Below are 26,293 nucleotides of genomic sequence, written 5' to 3'. Positions count from 1 at the left end.
AGCACAGAACACACACTCACACACCAGGAATGGAAAGAAATATAGAAACATAGAAAATAGGTGCAGGAGCAGGCCATTCAGCCCTTCGAGCCTGCACTGCCATTCAATATGATCATGGCTGATCATGCAACTTCAGTACCCCACTCCCGCTTTCTTTCCATACCCCCTGATCCCCTTAGCCGTAAAGACCTCATCTAACTCCCTCTTGAATATATCCAACGAACTGGGCTCCACAACTTTCTGTGGTAGAGAATTGCACAGGTTTACCACTCTCTGGGTGAAAAAGTTTCTCCTCATTTCAGTCCGATATGGCTTACCCCTTATCCTGAGACTGTGACCCCTGATTCTGGACTTCCCCAACATCGAGAACATTCTCCTGCATCTAACCTGTCCAGTCCTGTCAGTTTTATATGTTTCTATGAGATCCCCTCTCATTCTTCTAAATTCCAGTGAGTGTTAGCCTAGCCGATCCAGTCTTTCATCATATGTCAGACCTGCCATCCCGGGAATCAGTCTGGTGAACTTTCGCTGCACTCCCTCAATAGCAAGAATGTCCTTGCTCAGATTAAGACATCAAACCTGCACACAGTACTCAAGGTGTGGTCTCACCAAGGCCCTGTACAACTGTAGTAAGACTTCCCTACTCCTATACTCAAATCCTCTTGCTATGAAGGCCAGAATGCCAGTTGTTTTCTTTACTGCATGCCTACCTACAGTGACTGATGTACCATGACACCCAGATCTCTTTGCACCTCCCATTTTACTAATCTGTCACCATTCAGATAATAATCTGCCTTCCTGTTTTTGCCACCAAAGTGGATAACCTCAATTTATCCACATTATACTGCATCTGCCATGCATTTGCCCATTCACCTAACCTGTCCAAGTCACCCTGCAGCCTCTGAGCATCCTACTCACAGCTCACACTGCCACCCAGCTTAGTATCATCTGCAAACTTGGAGATATTACCTTCTATTCCATCATCTAAATCATTAATATATATTGTAAATATATGGGATCCCAGCACTGAACCTTGCGGCACCGCACTAGTCACTGCCTGCCATTCTGAAAAAGACCTGTTTATTCCTACTCTTTGCTTCCTGTCTGCCAACCGGTTCTCTATCCACGTCAATACATTACCCCCAATACCATGTGCTTTAATTTTGCACGCTAATCTCTTGTGTGGGACCTTGTCAAAAGTTTTTTGAAATTCCAAATACATCACATCCACTGATTCTCCCTTATCCACTCTACTAGTTACATCCTCAAAAAACTCTAGAAGATTTGTCAAGCATGATTTCCCTTTCATAAATCCAAGCTGACATGGACCAATCCTGTCACTGCTTTCCAAATGATCTGCTATTACATCTTTAATAATTGATTTCAGCATTTTCCCCACCACCGATGTCAGGCTAACAGGTCTATAATTCCCTGTTTTCTCTCCCCCTCCTTTTGTTTAAAAAGTGGGGTTACATTTGCTACCCTCCAATCTATAGATACTGATCCATAGTCCATGGAATTCTGGAAAATGACCACTAATGCATCTACTATTTCTAGGGCCACTTCTTTAACTACTCAGACTATCAGACCCTGGGGATTTATCGGCCTTCAGTCCCATCAGTTTCCCTGCAAACATTTCCTGACTAATAAGGATTTCCCTCAGTTCCTCCTTCCCACTAGATCCTCGGGAGGTTATTCGTGTCTTCCTTAGTGAAGACAGAACCAAAGTATTTGTTCAATTGGTCTGCCATTTCCTTGTTCCCTATTATGAATTCACCTGATTCTGACTGCAAGGGACCACGTTTGTCTTCGTTAATCTTTTTCTCTTCACATACCTCTTGAAGCTTTTGCAGTCAGTTTTTAATGTTCCCTGCAAGCTTACTCTCATAGTCTATTTTCCACCTCCTAATTAGACCCTTAGTCCTCCTCTGCTGAATTCTAAATTTCTCCCAGTCCTCAGGTTTGCTGTGTTTTCTGGCCAATTTATATGCCTCTTCCTTGGATTGAACACTGTCCCTAATTTTCCTTGTTAGCCACGGTTGAGCCACCTTTTCGGTTTTATTTTTATGCCAGACAGGGATGTACAATAGTTGTAATTCATCCATGTGATCTTTAAATGTCTGCCATTGCCTATCCACCGTCAACCTTTTAAGTATCATTCGTCAGATAATCCTAGCCAAATCACGTCTCATACCATTGAAGTTTCCTTTAAGTTCAGGACCCTAGTCTCTGAGTTAACAGTGTCACTCTCCAGCATAATGAAGAATTCTACCATATTATGGTCATTCTTCCCCAAGGGGCCACGCATGACCAGATTGCTAATTAATCCTCTCACGTTACACAAGACCCAGTCTAGGATGGCCTGCTCTCCAGTTGGTTCCTCGACATATTGGTCTAGAAAACCATCCCTTATACACTCCAGAAAATCCTCCTCCACAGTATTGCTACAAGTTTGGTTAGCCCAATCAATATCTAGGTTAAGGTCACCCATGATAACTGCATTATCCTTATTGCACGCATCCCTAATTTCCTGTTTGATGCCATCCCCAACCTCCCTACGACTGTTTGGTGGTCTGTACACAACCCCAACTAACGTTTTCTGCCCTTTGGTGTTTCGCAGCTCGACCCATATAGGTTCCACATCATCCCAGCCAATGTCCTTCCTTACTATTGCATTAACCTCCTCTTTAACCATTAACACTACCCCACCTCCTTTTCCTTTCTGGCTATCCTTTCTGAATATTGAATTCCCCTGGATGTTATGTTCCCAGCCTTGGTTACCCTGGAGCCATGTCTCAGTAATCCCAATTACATCATATCCGTTAACAGCTATCTGTGCATTTAATTCGTCCACCTTATTACGAATGATCCTCGCTTTGAGACTCAGAGCCTTCAGGCTTGTTTTTTTAACAATCTTTGTCCTTGAAGAATTATGTTGTAATGTGGCCCTTTTTGATACAGAATGAAACCCACAGGCAATTACCAGAAATTGACAGGTACAGGATAAAATCCACCTCTCGTATCAGAAACTAACATGCAGAGTAAAACCCTCATCCACATACCAGAGATGGACAGATACAGAGTCAAATCCACACTCCCACACCAGGCACCCACTATATAAGAAAATAAGAACATAAGAAATAGGGGCAGGAGTAGCCATACGGCCCCCCGAGCCTGTTCCACCATTTAATATGATCATGGCTGATCCAATCATGGACCCAGGTCCTCTTCCCTGCCCGCTCCCCATAACCCCTTATTCCCTTATCGGTGAAGACAATGTCTATCTCTGTCTTAAATATATTCAATGTCCCAGCTTCCACAGCTCTCTGAGGCAGCGAAATCCACAGCATTACAACCCTCTGAGTAAAAATTCCTCCTCACCTCAGTTTTAAATGGGGGCCCCTTATTCCAAGATTATGCCCCCTAGTTCTATTCTCCCCGATCAGTGAAAACATCCTCTCTGCTACCACCTTGTCAAGCTGCCTCATTATCTTATACGTTTTGATAAATCACCTCTCATTCATTCTTCTGAATTCAATGAGTAGAGGCCCAACCTCCTCAACCTTTTCTCATAAGTCAACCCCTCATCTCCGGAATCAACCGAGTGAACCTTCTCTCAACTTCCTCCAAAGCAAGTATATCCTTTCATAAATATAGAAACCAAAACTGCACGCAGTACTCCAGGTGTGGCCTCACCAATAACTTGTATAACTGTAGCAAGACTTCCCTGCTTTTATACTCCATTCCATTTGCAATAAAGGCCAAGATTCAGTTGACCTTCCTGATCACTTGCTGTACCTGCATACTATCCTTTTGTGTTTCATACACAAGTACCCCCAAGTCCCGCCGTACTGCAGCACTTTGTAATCTTTCTCCATTTAAATAATAACTTGCTCTTTGATTTTTTTTCTGCCATAGTGCATGACCTCACACTTCCCAACATTATACTCCATCTGCCAAATTTTTGCCCACTCACTTAGTCTATCTGTGTCCTTTTACAGATTATTTGTGTCCTCCTCACACATTGCTTTTCCTCCCATCTTTATATCGCCAGAAAACTTGGCTACGTTACAGTCAGTCCCTTCTTCCAAGTCGTTAATATAGATTGTAAATAGTTGGGGTCCCAGCACTGATCCCTGCGGCACCCCACTAGTTACTGATTGCCAACCCAAGAATTAACATTTATCCCGAATCTTTGTTGTCTGTTAGTTAGACAATCCTCTATCCATGCTAATATATTACCCCCAGCCCGTGAACTTTTATCTTGTGCAGTAACCTTTTATGTGGCACCTTGTCAAATGCCTTCCGGAAATCCATATACACCACACTCACTTTATCCACCCTGTTCATTACATGCTCAAAGACTTCCAGCAAATTTGTCAAACTTAACTTCCCCTTCATAAATCCATGCTGACTGCCTGACCGAATTATGCTTTTCCAAATGTCGTGCTAATGCTTCTTTAAGAATGAACTCTTCAACATTTTCCCAACCACAGATGTTAGGCGAACTGGTCTATAGTTTCCTGCTTTTTGTCTGCCTCATTTTTAACTGAGTGTGGCTCTCAGTCCCCGGGCAACACCGAGTGTGGCTCTCAGACCCCGGGCAACACCGAGTGTGGCTCTCAGTCCCCGGGCAGCACCGAGTGTGGCTCTCAGTCCCCGGGCAACACCGAGTGTGGCTCTCAGACCCCGGGCAACACCGAGTGTGGCTCTCAGTCCCCGGGCAACATCGAGTTTGGCTCTCAGTCCCCGGGCAACACCGAGTGTGGCTCTCAGTCCCTGGGCAACACCGAGTTTGGCTCTCAGTCGCTGGGCAACACCGAGTGTGGCTCTCAATCCCTGGGCAACACCGAGTGTGGCTCTCAGTCCCCGGGCAACACCGAGTGTGGCTCTCAGCCCCCGGGCAACACCGAGTGTGGCTCATTTTCCCCGGGCAACACCGAGTGTGGCTCTCAGTCCCCGGGCAACACCGAGTGTGGCTCTCAGTCCCCGGGCAACACCGAGTGCGGCTCTCGGTCCCCGGGCAACACCGAGTGCGGCTCTCAGTCCCCGGGCAACACCGAGTGAGGCTCTCAGTCCCCGGGCAACACCGAGTGTGGCTCATTTTCCCCGGGCAACACCGAGTTTGGCTCTCAGTCGCCGGGCAACACCGAGTGTGGCTCTCAATCCCTGGGCAACAACGCGTGTGGCTCTCGGTCCCCGGGCAACGCCGAGTGCGGCTCTCAGTCCCCGGGCAACACCGAGTGTGGCTCTCAGTCCCCGGGCAACACCGAGTGTGGCTCTCAGCCCCCGGGCAACACCGAGTGTGGCTCCCAGTCCCCGGACAACACCGAGTGTGGCTCTCGGTCCCCGGGCAACAGCGAGTGCGGCTCTCGGTCCCCGGGCAACACCGAGTGTGGCTCTCGGTCCCCGGGCAACACCGAGTGTGGCTCTCGGTCCCCGGGCAACAGCGAGTGCGTCTCTCAGGCCCTCAGTCAGAGCCACTGGCCCCAGCAGCAGCAACCCCGGGGGCAGCACCTCCACCACAACAGGAAAACAACAACTTACATTTAGACAGCAGGCCCAGCAATTCCCAGCCGCTCTGTATCAGGGGGCGCTGGATGTGGAAGTCAATCACTGGCCTCCTGTGTGGGTCTGTTTGTTACATCAGTTTGAGCTAGATGGAGAGCGTGGAGAAGCTGCTAGGTTTCACCCCCAGTAATTCTGGGCCCAGTGGGAACAACAATTTCCCATGTGGGCCTGTCGAGGGAGGTGGGTTCCATTCCCTGAAGGACAACAGTGACCCAGATGTGTTTTTACGACAATCCGGCAGCTTTCATGGTCACTTTTTTCTGGTGCCGGCCCCACAAATGAACAGACTCATTAAGCTCAATTTCACAACCTGCCTTTGTGTTTTTGTGGGTTCTCTCTCACACTCACTTTTCCTGTTTGAAATTCACTTTACAGGGTGTTAAAAGGGGAGGATTTGTAGACTGGAAGCTCAAACCAAACATCACCTCAAGATCTGACAGTCACTCGGTACATCGGGACTGGAATATCATCAGCTTTTGACCATAGAAACATAGAAAATAGGTGCAGGAGCAGGCCATTCGGCCCTTCTAGCCTGCACCGCCATTCAATGAGTTCATGGCTGAACATGCAACTTCAGTACCCCATTCCTGCTTTCTCACCATACCCCTTGATTTCCCTAGTAGTAAGGACTTCATCGAACTCCTTTTTGAATATATTTAGTGAATTGGCCTCAACAACTTTCTGTGGTAGAGAATTCCACAGGTTCACCACTCTCTGGGTGAAGAAGTTCCTCCTCATCTCGGTCCTAAATGGCTTATCCCTTATCCTTAGACTGTGTCCCCTGGTTCTGGACTTCCCCAACATTGGGAAAATTCTTCCTGCATCTAACCTGTCTAACCCCGTCAGAATTTTAAACGTTTCTATGATGTCCCCTCTCATTCTTCTGAACTCCAGTGAATACAAGCCCAGTTGATCCAGTCTTTCTTGATAGGTCAGTCCCGCCATCCCGGGAATCAGTCTGGTGAACCTTCGCTGCACTCCCTCAATAGCAAGAATGTCCTTCCTCAGGTTAGGAGACCAAAACTGTACACAATACTCCAGGTGTGGCCTCACCAAGGCCCTGTACAATTGTAGCAACACCTCCCTGCCCTTGTACTCAAATTCCCTCGCTATGAAGGCCAACATGCCATTTGCTTTCTTAACCGCCTGCTGTACCTGCATGCCAACCTTCAATGACTGATGTACCATGACACCCAGGTCTCTTTGCACCTCCCCTTTTCCTAATCTGTCACCATTCAGATAATAGTCTGTCTCTCTGTTTTTACCACCAAAGTGGATAACCTCACATTCATCCACATTATACTTCATCTGCCATGCATTTGTCCACTCACCTAACCTATCCAGTCACTCTGCAGCGTCACAGCATCCTCCTCGCAGCTCACACTGCCACCCAACTTAGTGTCATCCGCAAATTTGGAGATACTACATTTAATCCCCTCGTCTAAATCATTAATGTACAGTGTAAACAGCTGGGGCCCCAGCACAGAACCTTGCGGTACCCCACTAGTCACTGCCTGCCATTCTGAAAAGTCCCCATTTACTCCTACTCTTTGCTTCCTGTCTGACAACCAGTTCTCAATCCATGTCAGCACACTACCCCCAATCCCATGTGCTTTAACTTTGCACATTAATCTCTTGTGTGGGACCTTGTCGAAAGCCTTCTGAAAGTCCAAATACACCACATCAACTGGTTCTCCCTTGTCCACTCTACTGGAAACATCCTCAAAAAATTCCAGAAGATTTGTCAAGTATGATTTCCCTTTCACAAATCCATGCTGACTTGGACCTATCATATTACCTCTTTCCAAATGCACTGCTATGATATCCTTAATAATTGATTCCATCATTTTACCCACTACCGATGTCAGGCTGACCGGTCTGTAATTCCCTGTTTTCTATCTCCCTCCTTTTTTAAAAAGTGGGATTACATTGGCTACCCTCCACTCCATAGGAACTGATCCAGAGTCAATGGAATGTTGGAAAATGACTGTCAATGCATCCACTATTTCCAAGGCCACCTCCTTAAGTACTCTGGGATGCAGTCCATCAGGCCCTGGGGATTTATCGGCCTTCAATCCCATCAATTTCCCCAACACAATTTCCCGACTAATAAGGATTTCCCTCAGTTCCTCCTCCTTACGAGACCCTCTGACCCCTTTTGTATCCGGAAAGTTGTTTGTGTCCTCCTCAGTGAATACCGAACCAAAGTACTTGTTCAATTGGTCCGCCATTTCTTTGTTCCCCGTTATGACTTCCCCTGATTCTGACTGCAGGGGACCTACGTTTGTCTTTACTAACCTTTTTCTCTTTACATATCTATAGAAACTTTTGCAATCCGTCTTATTGTTCCCTGCAAGCTTCTTCTCGTACTCCATTTTCCCTGCCCTAATCAAACTCTTTGTCCTGCTCTGCTGAGTTCTAAATTTCTCCCAGTCCCCGTGTTCGCTGCTATTTCTGGCCAATTTGTATGCCACTTCCTTGGCTTTAATGCTATGTCTGATTTCCCTTGATAGCCACGGTTGAGCCACCTTCCCTTTTTTATTTTTACGACAGACAGGAATGTGCAATTGTTGTAGTTCATCCATGCGGTCTCTAAATGTCTGCCATTGCCCATCCACAGTCAACCCCTTCAGTATCATTCGCCAATCTATCCTTGTCAAGTCACGCCTCATACCTTCAAAGTTACCCTTCTTTAAGTTCTGGACCATGGTCTCTGAATTAACTGTTTCATTCTCCATCCTAATGCAGAATTCCACCATATTATGGTCACTCTTCCCCAAGGGGCCTCGCACAATGAGATTGCTAATTAATCCTCTCTCATTACACAACACCCAGTCTAAGATGGTCTCCCCCCTAATTGGTTCCTCGACATATTGGTCTAAAAAACCATCCCTTATGCACTCCAGGAAATCCTCCTCTACCGTATTGCTTCCAGTTTGGTTAACCCAATCTATGTGCATATTAAAGTCACCCATTATAACTGCTGCACCTTTATTGCACGCACCCCTAATTTCATGTTTGATGCCCTCCCCAACATCACTACTACTGTTTGGAGGTCTGTACACAACTCCCACTAACGTTTATTGCCCTTTGGTATTCTGCCCATGGAAGCAGAAGGCACCGTTCACAGTGGGGAGAAACGGTACACGTGCTCTGTGTGTGGACAAGGCTTCAGCCGATCATCCAAACTGGAGAGACACAAGTGCAGTCACACTGGGGAGAAACCGTGTAAATGTGGGGATTGTGGGAAACTTTTCAACTACCCATCCCAGCTGGAAACACATCGGCGAGTTCACACTGGGGAGAGTCCATTCACCTGCTCCGAGTGTGGGAAGGGATTCACTCAATTATCCAACATGCTGACACACCAGCGAGTTCACACTGGGGAGAGGTCATTCACCTGCTCCGACTGTGGGAAGGGATTCACTACATCATCTGACCTGCTGATACACCAGTGAGTTCACACTGGGGAGAGGCCGTTCACCTGCTCCGACTGTGGGAAGGGATTCACTACATCATCCAACCTGCTGATACACCAGCGAGTTCACACTGGGGAGAGGCCGTTCACCTGCTCCGACTGTGGGAAGGGATTCCCTCAATTATCCCACCTTCTGACACACCAGCGAGTTCACACTGGGGAGAGACCGTTCACCTGCTCCGACTGTGAGAAGGGATTCCCTCAATTATCCCACCTTCTGACACACCAGCGAGTTCACACTGGGGAGAGGCCGTTCACCTGCTCCGACTGGGAAGGGATTCACTACATCATCCAACCGGCTGACACACCAGGGAGTTCATAATGAGGACAGACCTTGTAAATGTTCTGAATGTGAGAAGAGTTTTAAAAACAAAGAGCAACTGATGACACGCCAGCGAGTTCACACTGGGGAGAGGCCGTTCACCTGCTCCGACTGTGGGAAGGGATTCCTTCTATCATCCCACTTGCTGACACACCAGCGAGTTCACACTGGGGAGAGGCCGTTCACCTGCTCCGACTGTGGGAAGGGATTCCTTCTATCATCCCACCTGCTGAAACACCAGCGAGTTCACAGTGGGGGGAGACCGTTCACCTGCTCTGACTGTGGGAAGAGATTCACTGCATCATCCCACCTGCTGAGACACCAGCGAGTTCATAATGAGTAGAGACCTTGTAAATGTTCTGACTGTGAGAAGAGTTTTAAAAGCAAAGAGCAACTGATGAGACACCAGCGAGTTCACACCGGGGAGAGGCCGTTCAGCTGCTCTGAATGCGGGAAGGGATACATTACCTCAACCAACCTGCTAACACACCAGCTAGTTCACAGTGGGGAGAGGCCATTCACCTGCTCTGAGTGTGACGAGGGATTCTCTCTGTCAGGCAACCTGCTGAGACATCAGCGAGTTCACAAGTGACCGCAGGGGTTGGATTCTGCTATTATTCACATCCCGGACTGAATCGTGTTCATTCTGACAGTTGGGGTTTATAAATCCTGTAACGCTGATGTTAATAACTCCTGAAATCGACTGGAGTTTAATATTTGGGATATAGACACATACATTAGTTTTGCTTTCAACACATTGCTGTGGATTTTTGTCTTTCTCACCTGAGTGTTTAGCATCACCTGACTGGAGCTGAGAAAGGACATTCTGTGGGGAGGATCTTACAGGGGGATCAGAATTTCAGCCTGGACACTGACCTTCAGGGCCACACTTAGATCTCATTCTTCTGAACTCCAATATGTTTAATCCAACCTCCTCAACCTACTCAACCATAAGTCAAACCCCTCAACTCGGGAATCAACTCTGGAATCTGCAGCAGACATGAGCAAGGACCTGAGGCTTATTAAAAGACACATATTTAATTACAGACAAGGTTACGCTGGGAGAAATGTTCAGTTAGAACATAAGAAAAAGGAGCCGGAGTAGGCCATTTGGCCCCTCGGGCCTGCTCCACCATTCAATAAGATCATGTCTCATCTGATCATGGACTCCGTTCCACTTCCCTGCCCACTCCCCATAATCCTTTACTCACTTATCGCTCAAAATCTGTCTATTTCCACCTTAAATATATTCAAAGACCCAGCCTCCACAGCTCTCCTTGGCAGAGAATTCCAGAGATTAATAACCCTCAGAGAAGAAATTTCTCTTCTCAGTTTTAATTGGGTGGCCCCTTATTCTAAGACGATGTCCCCAAGTTTTAGTTTCCCGTTTAACTGGAAATATCCTTTCTACATCCACCTATCAAGCCCCCTCATTATCTTATATTTTAATAAGATCACATCTCATTCTTCTGAACTCCAATGTGTTTCGGCCCAACCTACTCAAGCTATCTTCATAAGTCAACCCCCTAATCTCCGGAATCAACCGAGTGAACCTTCTCTGAACTACCACCAATGCAGATATATCCTTCCTTAAATACGGAGACGAAAATACAGAGTCCATTACAGGCAAAATGCCAATCAAATCAGCAGCACACTGGCACCTTAACAGTGTCTCATTGGCCTACAGGCATTTCTTAAATAGATTTGCTGAGTGGATATGAACTTAAACCAGGTTTGCAGGCGTGATGCTCTATTCACATATTGAAGGTAGAAGAGATGCTGTGAGACACATGCTAAGTCCAGTAGCTGAAAGTGATTAACAGACTGGGTTTTGTGTTTAGTGATTCCAGGCGTGTTACCAATACCAGCAAAATCGAAGCCCATGGAATAACGGGGACAGTGGGAGCATGGATTGAATGTGGCTAAGTGACACAAACAGAGTAGTGGTGAATGGTTGTTTTTCAGACTGGAGGAAGTGGTGTTCCCCAGGGGTCGGTATTGGGGCCACTGCTTTTTTTGATCTATATTAATGACCTAGACTTGGGTGTACAGGGCACAATTTCCAAATCTACAGCTCACACAAAACTTGGAAGTACAGTGAACAGTGAGGAGGTAGTGATAGACTTCAGAAAGACACAGACAGGCTGGTGGAATGGGCAAACGTGGCAGATCAAACTTAACGTGGAAAAGTTCAAAAATGATACATTTTGGTAGGAAGAAAGAGGAGAGGAAATATAAACTAAAGGGTACAATTGTAAAGGGGGGCGTGAACAGAGAGACCCAGGAGTATGTATGCACCAATCACTGAAGGTGGCAGCACAGGTTGAGAAAGTGGTTACAACGACTTACGGGATCCTAGGCTTCATGAATAGAGGTATAGAGTACAGGAGTGTGGATATTATGTTGAACCCACGTAAAACTCTGGTTCGGCCTCAACTGGACTGTTGTGTCCAATTCTGGTTCATCATCATCATAGGCAGTCCCTCAGATTGCGGAAGACTTGCTTCCACTCTAAAAATGAATCCTTAGGTGGCTGAACAGTCCAATACGAAGCTACAGTCCCGGTCACAGGTGGGATAGATAGTCGTTGAGGGAAGGGATGGGTGGGACAGGTTTGCCGCACGCTCTTTCTGATGCCTACGGTTGATTTCTGCATGCTCTCGGCGATGAGACTCGAGGTGCTCAGCGCCCTCCCAGAAGAACTTCCTCCACTTAGGGCGATTTTTAGCCAGGGACATCCAGGTGTCAGTGGGGATGTTGTACTTTATCAGGGAGGTTTTGAGGGTGTCCCTGTAACATTTCCTCTGCCACACCTTTGGCTCGCTTGCTGTGAAGAAGTTCTGAGTAGAGTGCTTGCTTTGGGTATCTCGTGTCTGGCATGTGAACAATGTGGCCTGTGCAGTGGAGATGATCAAATGTGGTCCGTGCTTCAATGCTGGGGATGTTGGCCTGGCCGACGACGCCAACGTTGGTGCATCTGTCCTCCCAGGGAATTTGTAGGATCTTGCGGAGACCTCGTTGGTGTTATTTCTCCAGCAATTTGAGGTGTCTACTGTACATAGTCCATGTCTCTGAGGGTGGGTACTACTACAGCCTGTAGACCATGAGCTTAGTGGTAGATTTGAGGGCGTGGTCTTCAAACACTCTTTTCCTCAAACGGCCGAAGGCTGCACTGGAGGCGGTGTTGAATCTTGTCATCAATGTCTGGTCTTGTTGATAACAGGTTCCCGAGGTAGGGTTAAATGGGACAGTGTAGAGGAAGCATTTTAATACATACGAAAAATGACGGACAGGTAAAGACCATCGGTCCATCAAGCCTGTCCCACACAATTGCGATATGTCACAGCGTATACACTCCACTCCACCCGAATCCATGTGATCTCCTGGGAGAGGCAAAAATACAGATTTAAAAAAAAACGAGGACAATTTGGGAAAATAAATCTGGGAAATTCCTCTCCAAGGCATCTAAGTGATGGAAACTAGTCCAGGAGATCACTCTGGCCATTAAACTCCCTGCAGTACCTACCTTCTGTAAGTGTTAATCTCCGCCGCAGCCAGAAACAAATCCAGCTTTTACTTGAAGGAATTCAGTGAGTCTGCATCCACCACATGAGAGGGCAGCTTGTTCCAGAGGTCTACTGTTCTCTGGGAAAAGAACCACCTCCTGATGTCTAACCTAGATCTAGCCTTGTACAACTGAAATTTGTGTCCCCTGGTCCTGCCTAACCTATTTAATTGACATAAACAAACAGTCAGCTGGAACAATCTCTTTCACCTTCATTATCTTATAAACCTCAGTCATATTGCCCTAATTCTGCACTACTCTAAGGTAAAGAGTCCCAACTCTTTTAACCTATCTTGGTTACTAAGATGCTTTAGACTTGGAATTAGTCTAGTGGCCCTTTCCAGAACCTCAATATCACCCACCATGATAGGAGACCAAAACTGGACACAGTATTCCAAGTGTGGCCTGACTAAGGTCTTGTATAAGGACAAAACAGTACTCCTCGTCTTATACTGAATTGTCCTATGGATACACCCCAACACCTTATTTGCTCTAACTGTCACTACACTGCATTGCTCGTGTACCTTTAAGGATGTATTCACTAGAATGTCTAAATCTCGTTCTCTCTCCACCATCTTTAATGCCTTTCCCTGGAGGGTGTATGAATGTTGAGCATTTGCCCTGCCCACATGCATAACACTGAACTTATCTTAGTTATACATCATTTTCCAGTCATGAGGCCAGTGTCCCAACACATTAAGATCTGCCTGAATCAGACAAGCCTCTTCTACAGTTCGAGCACTCGCACAGATCTTGGTATAATTTCAAAATTTGCAAATTGTGCCCCCAACCCCAAAATCCAGATCATTAATAAAAATAGTAAAATGAAATGGTCCCAACACTGATCCCTGCAGGACACCACTGGTGACCGGTACCAAACAGATCCAAATCCATCTATAACTGCTCTTTACCTACATCCTGCCGGCCAGTTCTGTATGCAGCTCAATATATTATCACCACCAGAGGCTCCTATCTTATAGAGAAGCCTCTTGTGTGGCACCTTGTCAAAACGGTTTTGGAAATCGAAGCAGACAATGTCTACTGGGCTTCCCTCATCCACCAACTTTGTAACTTCTTCAAAAAGTACAATTAGAGTATGGAGACATGAACTCTTTATAATGGGTTGTGTAGTTCCTAATATGTCCCTCCCTATCCAAGTATTCATATATTGCATCCGTTATGATTCTTTCAAGCATCTTACCTATTACTGATGTTAACCTTATGGGCCTCTGGTAACCCGGGTCTGCCTTGTCACATTTTTATTAAAATGGGGACTTCATTAGACTCCTTCCAATCTGTCGGAACTATTTCAGAATGAGCTATTAAACATACATGTCAGGGGCTCGCACAACACAAGTCCCATCTCCCGGAGGGGTTTTCACAGCACATGTCCCATCTCGCGGATAACCCTCACACAGCACATGTCCCCATCTCCCGGAGGACCATCACACAGCACATGTCCCATCTTCCATCTCCCAGAGGGGTTCACACAGCACATGTCCCATCTCCCGGAGGGGCTCACACAGCACATGTCCCATCTCCCCGTGGACCCTCACACAGCACATGTCCCATCTCCCGGAGGACCCTCACACAGCACATGTCCCATCTCCCGGAGGACCCTCAGATGTATATACTCCGGCCCTGCTGCTCTATCTCTTTTTAAGTTCTGAATGTTTTCTAAAACAACATGTTTATCTAAGTTAATGTTACTGAAAAAACTAGTATTATTATTAAATTCTAATATTTGAGCATGATGTTAAAGGGTGAAGACTGATGCAGAGTACTCACTAATATTCCCGCCATACTCAGTGAGTCCTGTGTAACCTGTCCTTGAATACCCTTCAGTGGCCCAATATAGACTTTGATAGTTCTCGGACTCTCCACATAACTGAAAAAGCTCTGCCCATGACGGCCAGTTGAATACAATCCTTTTATTCCCAGAGCCTTTTTGCTGATCAAATAGCAGCCTTCGTTTTCTTTAGTTGTTCCTTGTATTCACCCTATTTATTTACGGTAAAATTATTTAATTTATGGAAACTTTTCTGTTTACATCTTTGTACAGAGCCAGTCGGCCACCTCGGCTTTTTCTTACCATATTTCTGTCTTTTAATTTTGACCACGTTTGTTTACCACATTTTTAAACTTGTTTTTAAAACCTTTCCATTGATATCCAACATCGGTCACATCACCACCGAGGAGGGTTGACCAATTTACCTGTTACAATCCTCTGCCAGTTTGGAGAAGTTTGCCCTGAAATGCGGTCCGTGTCGCAGGTTCTCAGTCCCTTTGGTTCTCCCGGCCAATCGGGAAGGTATAATGTGATCAGTGTTGCCCAGATGTTCCCCACACGGAGGCCTGATCCGAGGTCAGGCTCACTATTAAACACCAGATCCAATCTCTGGTTTTCCCCAGTTACTGCATTAACATGTTGTGGCTGGAAACACTGCTGTATATTGTCACTCAATCTTTCAGCTGCACTGTCCCCAGCAGCAGGTAAAGCCCCGTGACCCTGAATGTCAGGCCAATGACAATGATCTTTCCTCACCTCCATTCTCTCTCTCTCCCCCCACACACACTACCTGAGCTCTCAGGCTGACTGTTCCCAGCACCTTCTCTCTTTATTCTCTCACATTGCAGCATTCCCGCTGCTGGGCTCAGGGGCTGTGTGGGTGGGGCCCTTACCTCACACACGGTGGGCGGGGCCCTGACCTCACACACGGTGGGCTGTCCCTCTCTCAGACAGGAATTGAGAGCGAATTGGATGTCCATTGTTGTCTCTCCGGACACAGAGAGAGCCCCAGACAGTGGGAGGGAGAAAGCCAATGTTAATCAATGTCATTAAAGCTGGCCAACGCTCCAGGGAAGTTGCTGAGTGTCTGAGCTGAATATATAGTCTCTCAGCTCTCTCTTTGCCTGAGGTGTCACTGAGAGAAAGCAAAACACGAGGGACAGACAGACAGGTGGAGACGGGGCGGGTGTGTCCTGGATGGGCTTCAGCCAGGAATATAAAGGAATGGGCAGTGATTGTAGATAGCGGAGAAAGCATGCTGGCCTTGATAGCGAGAGGATTTGAGTATAGGAGCAGGACAGTCTTACTGCAGTTGTACAGGGCCTTGGTGAAGCCACACCTGGAATATTGTGTGCAATTTTACTCTCCTAATCTGAGGAAGGACATTCTTGCTATTGAGGGAGTGCAACGAAGGTTCATCAAACTGAGTCCGGGGATGGCAGGATTGAAATATGAATGAAAGACTGGATCGGCTAGGCTTATCCTCACTGGAATTTTGAAGAATGAGAGGCGATCTCATAGAAACATAAACAATTCTGATGGGATTGGACAGGGTAGATTCAAGAAGAATGTTCCCGATGTTGGGGAAGTCCAGAACCAGGGGACATAGTCTAAGGATAAGGGGTAAGCCAGTTAGGACCGAGATGAAGAGAAACATCTTCACTCAGAGAGTGGTGAACCTGTGGAATTCTCTACCACAGAAAGTTGTTGAGGCCAGTTCACTAAATATATTCAAAAGGGAATTAGATGTGGCCTTTAGGGCTCAAGGGATCAAGGGGTATGGAGAGAAGGCAGGAATGGGATACTGAGGTTGAATGATCAGCCATGATCTTATTGAATGGCGGTGCAGGCTAGTACGGCTGAATGGCCTGCTCCTGCACCTATTTTCTATGTTTCCAACTTCAATATGTGACCTACTCCTGGAAAATGCACGTCCAGTATATGAGGAGTCTCTAATCGCGGAATATGGAATTATTTTTACTTGAATGTTTTGTTTCGACCAGTAACTACAAGGTAGGTTAACATCGCACTCTATTTCACCCCGATAATATTGTTCTCATTTTCTGTCCTGATTAGATATCCCGGTGAATGTAGGAGTGCTTGAGAAAATTCCAGCTGTGGACCTAACAGGGATTGTAGACTGAGGAACAACACCAGGTGAACCAGCCCAGGATTGTGCAAGCACGAAACAGAGAAAACTATCGATTCAAAGAACTTTCATCCATCGATACGGGCGAAAGGTAAGAGAGAGTCCCATGGATTCAGATACAGACTGGTCCTGGGGATGGACAATGGCGAAAGGTCAGAGAGAGTCCCATTGACTCAGATAAACACTGGTCCTGGGGATAGACTGGGGAGAAAGGTCAGAGAGAGTCCCATTGACTCAGATACACACTGGTCCTGGGGGACTGGGGAGAAAGTTCAGAGAGTACCATTGACTCAGATACACACTGGTCCTGGGGATAGAATGGGGAGAAAGGTCAGAATGAGTCCCATTGACTCAGATAAACACTAGTCCTGGGGATAGACTGGGGAGAAAGGTCAGAATGAGTCCCATTGACTCAGATAAACACTGGTCCTGGGGATAGAATGGGGAGAAAGGTCAGAATGAGTCCCATTGACTCAGATACACACTGGTACTGGGGGACTGGGGAGAAAGGTCAGAGAGAGTCCCATTGACTCAGATACACACTGGTCCTGGGGATAGACTGGGGAGAAAGATCAGAGAGAGTCCCATTGACTCAGATAAACACTGATCCTGGGGATAGACTGGGGAGTAAGTTCAGAATGAGTCCCATTGACTCAGATAAACACTGGTCCTGGGGATAGACTGGGGAGAAAGGTCAGAGAGTCGCATTGACACCGATACACACTGGTCCTGGGGATAGACTGGGAAGAAAGATCAGAGAGAGTCCCATTGACTCAGATACACACTGGTCCTGGGAGTCTGGGGAGAAAGATCAGAGAGAGTCTCATTGACTCTGATACACATTGGTCCGGGGGATAGACTGGGGAGAAAGGTCAGAGAGAGTCCCATTGACTCAGAAAGACTCTGGTCCTGGGGGTCTGGGGAGAAAGGTCAGAGAGAGTCCCATTGACTCAGATACATTCTGGTCCTGGGGGTCTGGGGAGAAAGGTCAGAGAGAGTCCCATTGACTCAGATAAACACTGGTCCTGGGGATAGACTGGGGAGAAAGGACAGAGAGAGTCCCATTGACTCAGATAAACACTGGTCCTGGGGATAGACTGGGGAGAAAGGTCAGAGAGAGTCCCATTGACTCAGATACACACTGGTCCTGGGAGTCTGGGGAGAAAGATCAGAGAGAGTCTCATTGACTCTGATACACATTGGTCCGGGGGATAGACTGGGGAGAAAGGTCAGAGAGAGTCCCATTGACTCAGATAAACACTGGTCCTGGGAATAGACTGGGGAGAAATGTCAGAGAGAGTCCTATTGTCTCAGATACACACTGGTCCTGGGGATAGACTGGGGAGAAAGGTCAGAGAGAGTCCCATTGACTCAGATACACACTGGTCCTGGGGATGGACTGGGGAAAAAGGTCAGAGGGAGTCCCAATCCACGTCACTTTATCAATATTTATCTAATTTTCTGTCTCGCATAGTTAGATCTCGGGTAAATGATGGAGTGATAAAAAAAAGGTCTGCAGCTGGATGTGAACAGGGGTTCCAGACTGAGGAACAACAGCAGGTGAACCATCTATTGCTGAAAACCTTATCTCATCCTTTGCTACCTCTAGACTTGAATATTCCATCATTCTCCTGGCCGGCCTCCCTTCTTACACCCCCCGTAAACTTGCACTCATCCAAAACCCTGTTGCTAATTTCCTAACTCCTCACAAATTAATGCCAGAGAATAACTTCAACACCTGTTTGGAGAAATTCCTGATCCGAGACTGAATCGCTTGCATTTCCACAGTGGGGAAAGGAAAGGATGCTGAGAGTTAACGTGCATGAGCGTGTGTCTGCACAAGCACAAGTAGAGAATTGTGATTGTAAAACATCAGCTAACTCTACCAATGATATATTTATGGTGTTTTGAGATTGTAAAACACTTAAAGATAATGAAACAAATCGATGTTATATATCCCCTGACTGAAGGTACACAATTCATTCTACATTATGTTATCAGTGGGACAGAGGGAAATGTCCTCACCCCCTAAAGTGCTCATTCTTCATCATCGCAGGTAGTCCGTCAGAATCGAGGAAAACTTGCTTCACTCTAACAGTGAGTCCAATACGAGAACCACAATCTCTGTCACAGGTGGGACAGACAGTGGTTGAGGGAAGGGGGTGGGTGGCGCTGGTTTGCCGCACGCTCCTTCTGCTACCTGAGCTTGATTTCTGCATGCTCTTAGCAACGAGACTCGAGGTGCTCAACGACCTCCCGGATGCACTTCCTCCACTTAGGGTGGTCTTTGGCCAGGGACTCCCAGGTGTCGATGGTAATGTTGCATTTCATCAAGGACACTTTGAGGGTGTCCTTGAAACGTTTCCTCCGTCCACCTTGGGCTTGTTTGCCGTGAAGGAGTTCCGAGTAGAGCACTTGCTTTGGGAGTCTTGTGTCAGGCATGTGAACAATGTGGCTTGCCCAGTGGAGTTCATTAGTCAGATGCTGACACCATGAGATATGGTCAATATATTCAAATAGAAGCAGCAACCAGTTCACATCTCCCTGAACACACGGACAATATCACTGCCCATCGAGACCAGAGGAATTACACCCAGCTATATGTTGTGTACGTGGATAGATATAATAGTCATAAAATGGCATAATTTAATATCCCAACTCAAAAATATTAAACACACATCTGTGAATAAAAATAATACAATACCACCATTAAATGGCGGAGCAGGCTTGAGGGCCAGATGACCTACTCCTCCTATTTTTTATGTTCTTATGCCAGACCAAGTAAAACTGAATGTAGGAGCATTTAATTCATCAATTATCACCCGCTCCACATTTCCCTGCTGAATATTCCCTACCTTGGGAATAATGGTTTGGGCCTACACTGTGAGTAAATCTCACCAATGGGTGCTCCCAGTGCGGACTCTCGGCCGACGGGAGCCCGTCTGGAACTGGGTTGTGGAGATCAGTGGGACTCACTGGTTTTACTGGGCAGCTTTCTGTGTCACACCTGATGTGAAGAGTTGATTGTAACACTGGGAAATGCTCGATCCCAGAGCTAACCGCTGTTGTACCGGTGGGGGAGGAGGGACTGGGTATCATGGCAATGTCCTCCTTCCCATTTTAATATTTCCCTCTAACCCTCCTATTAATATATTTATTATAGAGCATCAGAACCTGGGAATGCCTGTCACCGCCATGGCTGAAGGTCCAAACAGGGGAAAGATCCAACATCTTCAACAAGAATGAGAATGGACACAGCTCGGTTCACTTCACCACTCCCAGAGAAGGTACAGCACGGGTTATATATGGAGTAAAACTCCCTCTAAACTGTCCCATGAAACACTCCCAGAGCAAGTACAGCACGGGTTAGATACAGAGTAAAGCTCCCTCTCACTGTCCCATCAAACACTCCCAGAGCAGGTACAGCAAGGGTTAGATACAGAGTAAAGCTCCCTCTACAATGTCCCATCAAACACTCCCAGGCAGGTACAGAACGGGTTAGATATAGGGTAAAGCTCACTCAATGCTGTCAAACCAATCAACTCCAGGGTAGTTGCTGCCTGGGTTAGATACAGAGTAAAGCTCCCTCTATACTGCCCCATCAAACACTCAGGCAGGTAAGTCATGCATTGGACTAAGAGGAAAGCTCCTTCTGCACTCTCCCACTAAACACTCACAGGGGCAACACAGCATGGGTTGGATACAGAGTAAAGCTCCCTCTGCACTGTCCAATTCCCAGGACAGGTACAGCAAGGGTTAGATACAGAGTAAAGCTTCCTCTACACTGTCCCATCAAACATTCCCAAACACATACAGCAGAGGTTACATGCTGAGTGAAGCTCCCTCTACAATGTCCCATTAAACAATCTCAGGACACTTACCACATGGTTTACAAACATAGTAAGGCTCCCTCTACACTAACCCATCAAATACTCCCAGTACAGATACAACATGGGTTAGATACAGAATAAAGCTCCCTCTACACTGTCCCATCAAACATTCCCAGGGCAGATACAGCACGTGTTGGATACAGAATAATGCTCCCTCTACACTGTCCCATCAAACACTCCCAGGCAGGTACAGCACGGGTTAGATACAGAATAAAGCTCCCTCTACACTGTCCCATCAAACACTCCCAGGGCAGGTACAACATGGATTAAATACAGAATAATGCTCCCTCAAAAGTAGTAATCTCAGGATTGCTACCAGTGCCATGTGCTAGTCAGAGTAGGATTCTCAAGATAGCTCAGATGAATACGTGGCTTGAGGAGTGGTACAAAAGGGAGGGATTCAAATTCCTGGTTCATTGGAACCGGTTCTGGAGGAGGTGGGACCAGTGCAAACTGGACGGTTTTTACCTGGGCAGGGCTGAAACCAATGTCATAGGGGAAGTGTTTGCTCGTGCTGTTGGGGTGGAGGTAAACTACTATGGCAGGGGGATGGGAACCTATGCAGGGAGACAGAGAGAAGTAGAATGGGGGCAGATGCAAAAAATAGATAGAAAGAAGAAAAGTAAAAGTGGAGGGCAGAGAAACCTAAGGAAAAAAGGGCCACAATACAGCAAAATTCTAAGGGGCAAAGTGTGTAAGAAAGACAAGCCTGAAGGCTCTGTGCCTCAATGCGAGGAGTATTCGGAATAAGGGGGACGAATTAACTATGCAGATAGCAACTAACTGGTATGATGTAATTGGCATCACGGAGACATGGCTCCAGGGTGACCAAGGCTTGGAACTCAACATCCAGGGGCATTCAACATTTAGGAAGGGTAGACAGAAAGGAAAAGGAGGCAGGGTGGCATTGTTAGGTAAAGAGGAAATTAATGCAATCGTAAGAAAGGACATTTGCTTCGATGATGTGGAATCGGTATGGGTGGAGCTACGGAATACCAAAAGGCAGGAAATGGTACAGGGAGTTGTGTACAGACCACCAAACCATAGTAGTGAGGTTGGGGACAGCATCAAACAAGAAATTAGGGATGCATGCAATAAAGGTACAGCAGTTATCATGGGCGACATTAATCTACATATAGATTGGGCTAACCAAACTGGTAGTAATGCGGTGGAGGAGGATATCCTGGAGTGTATTAGGGATAGTTTTCTAGACCAATATGTCGAGGAACCAACTCGGGAGCTGACCATCCTCGACTGGGTGATTTGTAATGAGAAGGGACTAATTAGCAATCTTGTTGGGCGAGGCCCCTTGGGGAAGAGTGAACATAACATGGTAGAATTCTTTATTATGATGGAGAGTGACACACTTAATTCAGAACCTAAGGTCCTGAACTTAAGGAAAGGTAACTTCGATGGTTTGATGCGTGAATTGGCTCAAATACACTGGCAAATGTTACTTAAAGGTTTGACGGTGGATAGGCAATGGCAAACATTTGAAGATCACTGGATGAACTTCAGCAATTGTACATCCCTGTCTGGAGTAAAAATAAAACTGGGAAGGTGGCTCAACCGTGGCTAACAAAGGAAATTAAGGATAGTGTTAAATCTAAGAAAGCGGCTTATAAATTGGCCAGAAAAAGCAGCAAACCTGAGGACTGGGAGAAATTTTGAATTCAGCAGAGGAGGACAAAGGGTATTATTAAGAGGGGGGAAATTGAGTATGAGAAGAATCTTGCCGGGAACATAAAAACTGACTGCAAAAGCTTATATAGATATGTGAAGAGAAAAAGATTAGTGAAGACACACGTCGGTCCCTTGCAGTCGGACTCAGGTGAATTTATAATGAGGAAGAAAGAAATGGCAAACCAATTGAACAAACACTTCGGTTCTGTCTTCACGAAGGAAGACACAAATAACCTTCTGGAAGTACTAGGGGACAGAGTGCCGAGTGAGAAGGAGGAACTGAAGGATATCCATATTAGGTTGGACATTGTGTTAGGGAAATTGATGGGATTGAAGTCCGATAAATCCCCGGGGCCTGATAGTCTGCAACCCAGAGTGTAAGGAAGTGGCCCTAGAAATAGTAGATTCATTGGTGATCATTTTCCAACAGTCTATCGACTCTGGATCAGTTCCTATGGACTGGAGGGTAGCTAATGTAACACCACTTTTTAAAAAGGGAGTGAGAGGGAAAGTGGGTAATTATAGACTGGTTAGCCTGACATCAGTAGTGGGGAAATTGCTGGAATCAATTATTAAAGATGAAATAGCAGCGCATGTGGAACGCAGTGACAGGATCAGTCCAAGTTACCATGGATTTATGAAGGGGAAATCATGCTTGACAAATCTTCTGCAATTTGTTGAGGATGTAACTAGTAGAGTGGACAAGGGAGAATCAGTGGAAGTCATGTATTTGGACTTTCAAAAGGCTTTTGACAAGGTCCCACACAAGAGATTGGTGTGCAAAATCAAAGCACATAGTATTGGGGGTAATATACTGACGTGGATAGAGAACTGGTTGGCAGACAGGAAGCAGAGAGTCGGGATAAATGGGTCCTTTTCTAAATGGAAGGCAGTGACCTGTGGAGTGCCGCAGGGCTCCGTGCTGGGACCCCAGCTCTTTACAACATACATCAATGATTTGGATGAAGGAATTGAGTGTAATATCTCCAAGTTTGCAGATGACACTAAAGTGGGTGGCAGTGTGAGCGGTGAGGGGGACGCTAAAAGACTGCAGGTTGACTTGAACAGGTTAGGTGAGTGGGCAAATGCATGGCAGATGCATTATAATGTGGATAAATGTGAGGTTATCCACTTTGGGGGCAAAAACGCGAAGACAGAATATTATTTGAATGGTGGCAGATTAGCAAAAGGGGAGGTGCAACGAGACCTGGGTGTCATGTTTCATCAGTCATTGAAAGTTGGCATGCAGGTTCAGCAGGCGGTGAAGGAGGCAAATGGTATGTTGGCCTTCATAGCTAGGGGATTTGAGTATAGGAGCAGGGAGGTCTTACTGCAGTTATACAGGCTCGTGGTGAGGTCTCACCTGGAATATTGTGTTCAGCTTTGGTCTCCTAATCTGAGGAAGGGTGTGCTTGCTATTGTGGGAGTGCAACGAAGATTCACCAGACTGATTGCCGGGATGGCAGGACTGACATATGAGGAGAGACTGGATAACCTGGGCCTTTATAAATTGGAATTTAGAAGGATGAGAGGGGATCTCATAGAAACATAAAAGATTCTGACAGGACAGGATAGAATGTTCACTATATTGGGGAAGTCCAGAACCAGGGGACAAAGTCTTAGGATAAGGGGTAGGCCATTTAGGACTGAGATGAGGAGAAACTTCTTCACTCAGTGAGTTGTTAACCTGTGGAATTCCCTGCCACAGACAGTTATTGATGCCAGTTCATTGGATATATTCAAGAGGGAGTTAGATATGGCCCTTACGGCTAAAGGGATCAAGGGGTATGGAGAGAAAGCAGGAAAGGGGTACTGAGGGAGTGATCAGCCATGATCTGACTGAATGGTAGTGCAGTCTCGAAGGACCGAATCGCCTACTCCTGCACCGATTTTCTATGGTTCTATGAATGAGATTTGATCTTGTAGAAACATATAAGATTATGACAGGACTGGACAAGGTGGATGCAGAGAAGATGTTTCCACTGATGGGGGAGACTATAACTAGATGGCTTGATCTTAGAATAAGGGGCCGCCCATTTAGAACTGAGATGACGAGAAATTTCTGCTCTCAAAGGGTTGTGAATCTGTGGAATTCGTTGCCTCAGAGAGCTGTGGAAGTTAGGACATTAAGAAACTGTCTATTTCTGTCTTAAATTTATTTAAACGATAAGGGGTTAAGGGGTTATGGGGAGCGGGCAGGGAAGTGGAGCTGAGTCCATGATCGGATCAGCCATGATCTTATTGAACGGAGGAGCAGGTTCAAGAGGCCTTATGGCCTACTCCTGCTCCTATTTCTTCTGTTCTTATTTATTGAAAATATACAGGAATGTTTCCTGACTCAACATGTTAATGAAGTAACTTGGGAAAATTATATATTGGATGTGGTGTTTAGTAGTGAGCCTGACCTCCTATCAGGTCTCCGTGTGGGGGAACATCTGGGCAACAGTAATCACATTGTAGGGTCCCAATTGGCCAGGAGAACCAAAGTGACTGAGAACCTGCAACTCGCACCGCATTTCAGAAGGGCAAACTTCTCCAAAATGGCAGAGGACTTGCAACAGGTAAATTGGCCAACCCGACTTGGTGGTGATGTGACCGATGTTGAATACAAATGGAACGTATTTCAGAATTAAAATGTGGAAAAGCCAAAATCTAAAGATGGAAATGTGGTAAGTAAAAGCCAAGGTGGCTGACTGGCTCTGTACAAAGACAAATAACATGTAAACAGAAATGTCTCTATAAATTAAAGAAATTTAACACACAAATAAATAGCGTTGAATACAATGAAAACGGAAGCGGCTATTCGATCAGCAAAAAGGTTATTTGGAAAAAAGAATTGTAGGCAACTGTGGCAGTCATGGGAAGAGCCTTTTTTATTTATGTAAAGAGTCAGAGAACTATCAAAGACTGTGTTGGGCCACTGAAGGGTGTTCAAGGACCGGTTACAAAGGACTCACTGAGTATGGCGGAAATATTAACCAGCACTTTGATGAGTCTTCACCCTTGAAGATCATGCAAAAATATTAGAATTTAATAACACTAGTTTTCCTCAGTAACATTAACATAGATAAGAATATTGCTTTAGAAAAAAAGTAAGAACTTAAAAATACATAGAGTAGCCAGCCGAAGGCCTCCGGGACATGGGACATGTGCTGTGTGAGGGTTCTCCGGGAGATGGGACAGGTGCTGTGTGAGCCCCTCCGAGAGATGGGACATGTGCTGTGCGAGGGTCCTCCGGGAGATGGGACATGTGCTGTGTGAGGGTCCTCCGGGAGATGGGACATGTGCTGTGTGAGCTCCTCCGGGAGATGGGACTTGTGTTGTGTGAGGGTCCTCCGGGAGATGGGACATGTGCTGTGTGAGGATCCTCCGGGAGATGGGACATGTGCTGTGTGAGGGTCCTCCAGGAGATGGGACATGTGCTGTATGAGGATCATCCGGGAGATGGGACATGTGCTGTGTGAGGGTCCTCCGGGAGATAGGACATGTGCTGTGTGAGGATCCTCCGGGAGATAGGACATGTGCTGTGTGAGGGTCCTCCGGGAGATGGGACATGTGCTGTGTGAGGATCCTCCGGGAGATGGGACATGTGCTGTGTGAGGGTCCTCCAGGAGATGGGACATGTGCTGTATGAGGATCATCCGGGAGATAGGACATGTGCTGTGTGAGGGTCCTCCGGGAGATAGGACATGTGCTGTGTGAGGATCCTCCGGGAGATAGGACATGTGCTGTGTGAGCCCCTCCGGGAGATAGGACATGTGCTGTGTGAGGATCCTCCGGGAGATGGGACATGTGCTGTGTGAGGATCCTCCGGGAGATAGGACATGTGCTGTGTGAGGATCCTCC

General features: G+C 46.5%; 1 long non-coding RNA gene and 1 pseudogene across 3 annotated transcripts in view; both read left to right on the top strand.

Moving 5' to 3' along the window:
- Positions 1-26,293, top strand: part of LOC139250761 (uncharacterized) — a 31,723-nt gene that overhangs the window by 2,685 nt on the left and 2,745 nt on the right. For all 3 annotated transcript variants that reach the window (XR_011591364.1, XR_011591362.1, XR_011591363.1), the window contains exons 3-4: positions 16,802-16,965; positions 20,038-20,161. This is a non-coding gene — a long non-coding RNA (uncharacterized lncRNA). The remainder of the gene's footprint in view (positions 1-16,801; positions 16,966-20,037; positions 20,162-26,293) is intronic.
- On the top strand, positions 8,853-11,287 carry LOC139250768 (zinc finger protein 432-like; annotated as a pseudogene).

Source organism: Pristiophorus japonicus, unplaced genomic scaffold, assembly GCF_044704955.1.
Source record: "Pristiophorus japonicus isolate sPriJap1 unplaced genomic scaffold, sPriJap1.hap1 HAP1_SCAFFOLD_42, whole genome shotgun sequence".
Taxonomy (NCBI): domain Eukaryota; kingdom Metazoa; phylum Chordata; class Chondrichthyes; family Pristiophoridae; genus Pristiophorus; species Pristiophorus japonicus.
Note: the sequence above shows the minus strand (reverse complement) of the source record. Positions and strands in the feature narration are given on the sequence as shown.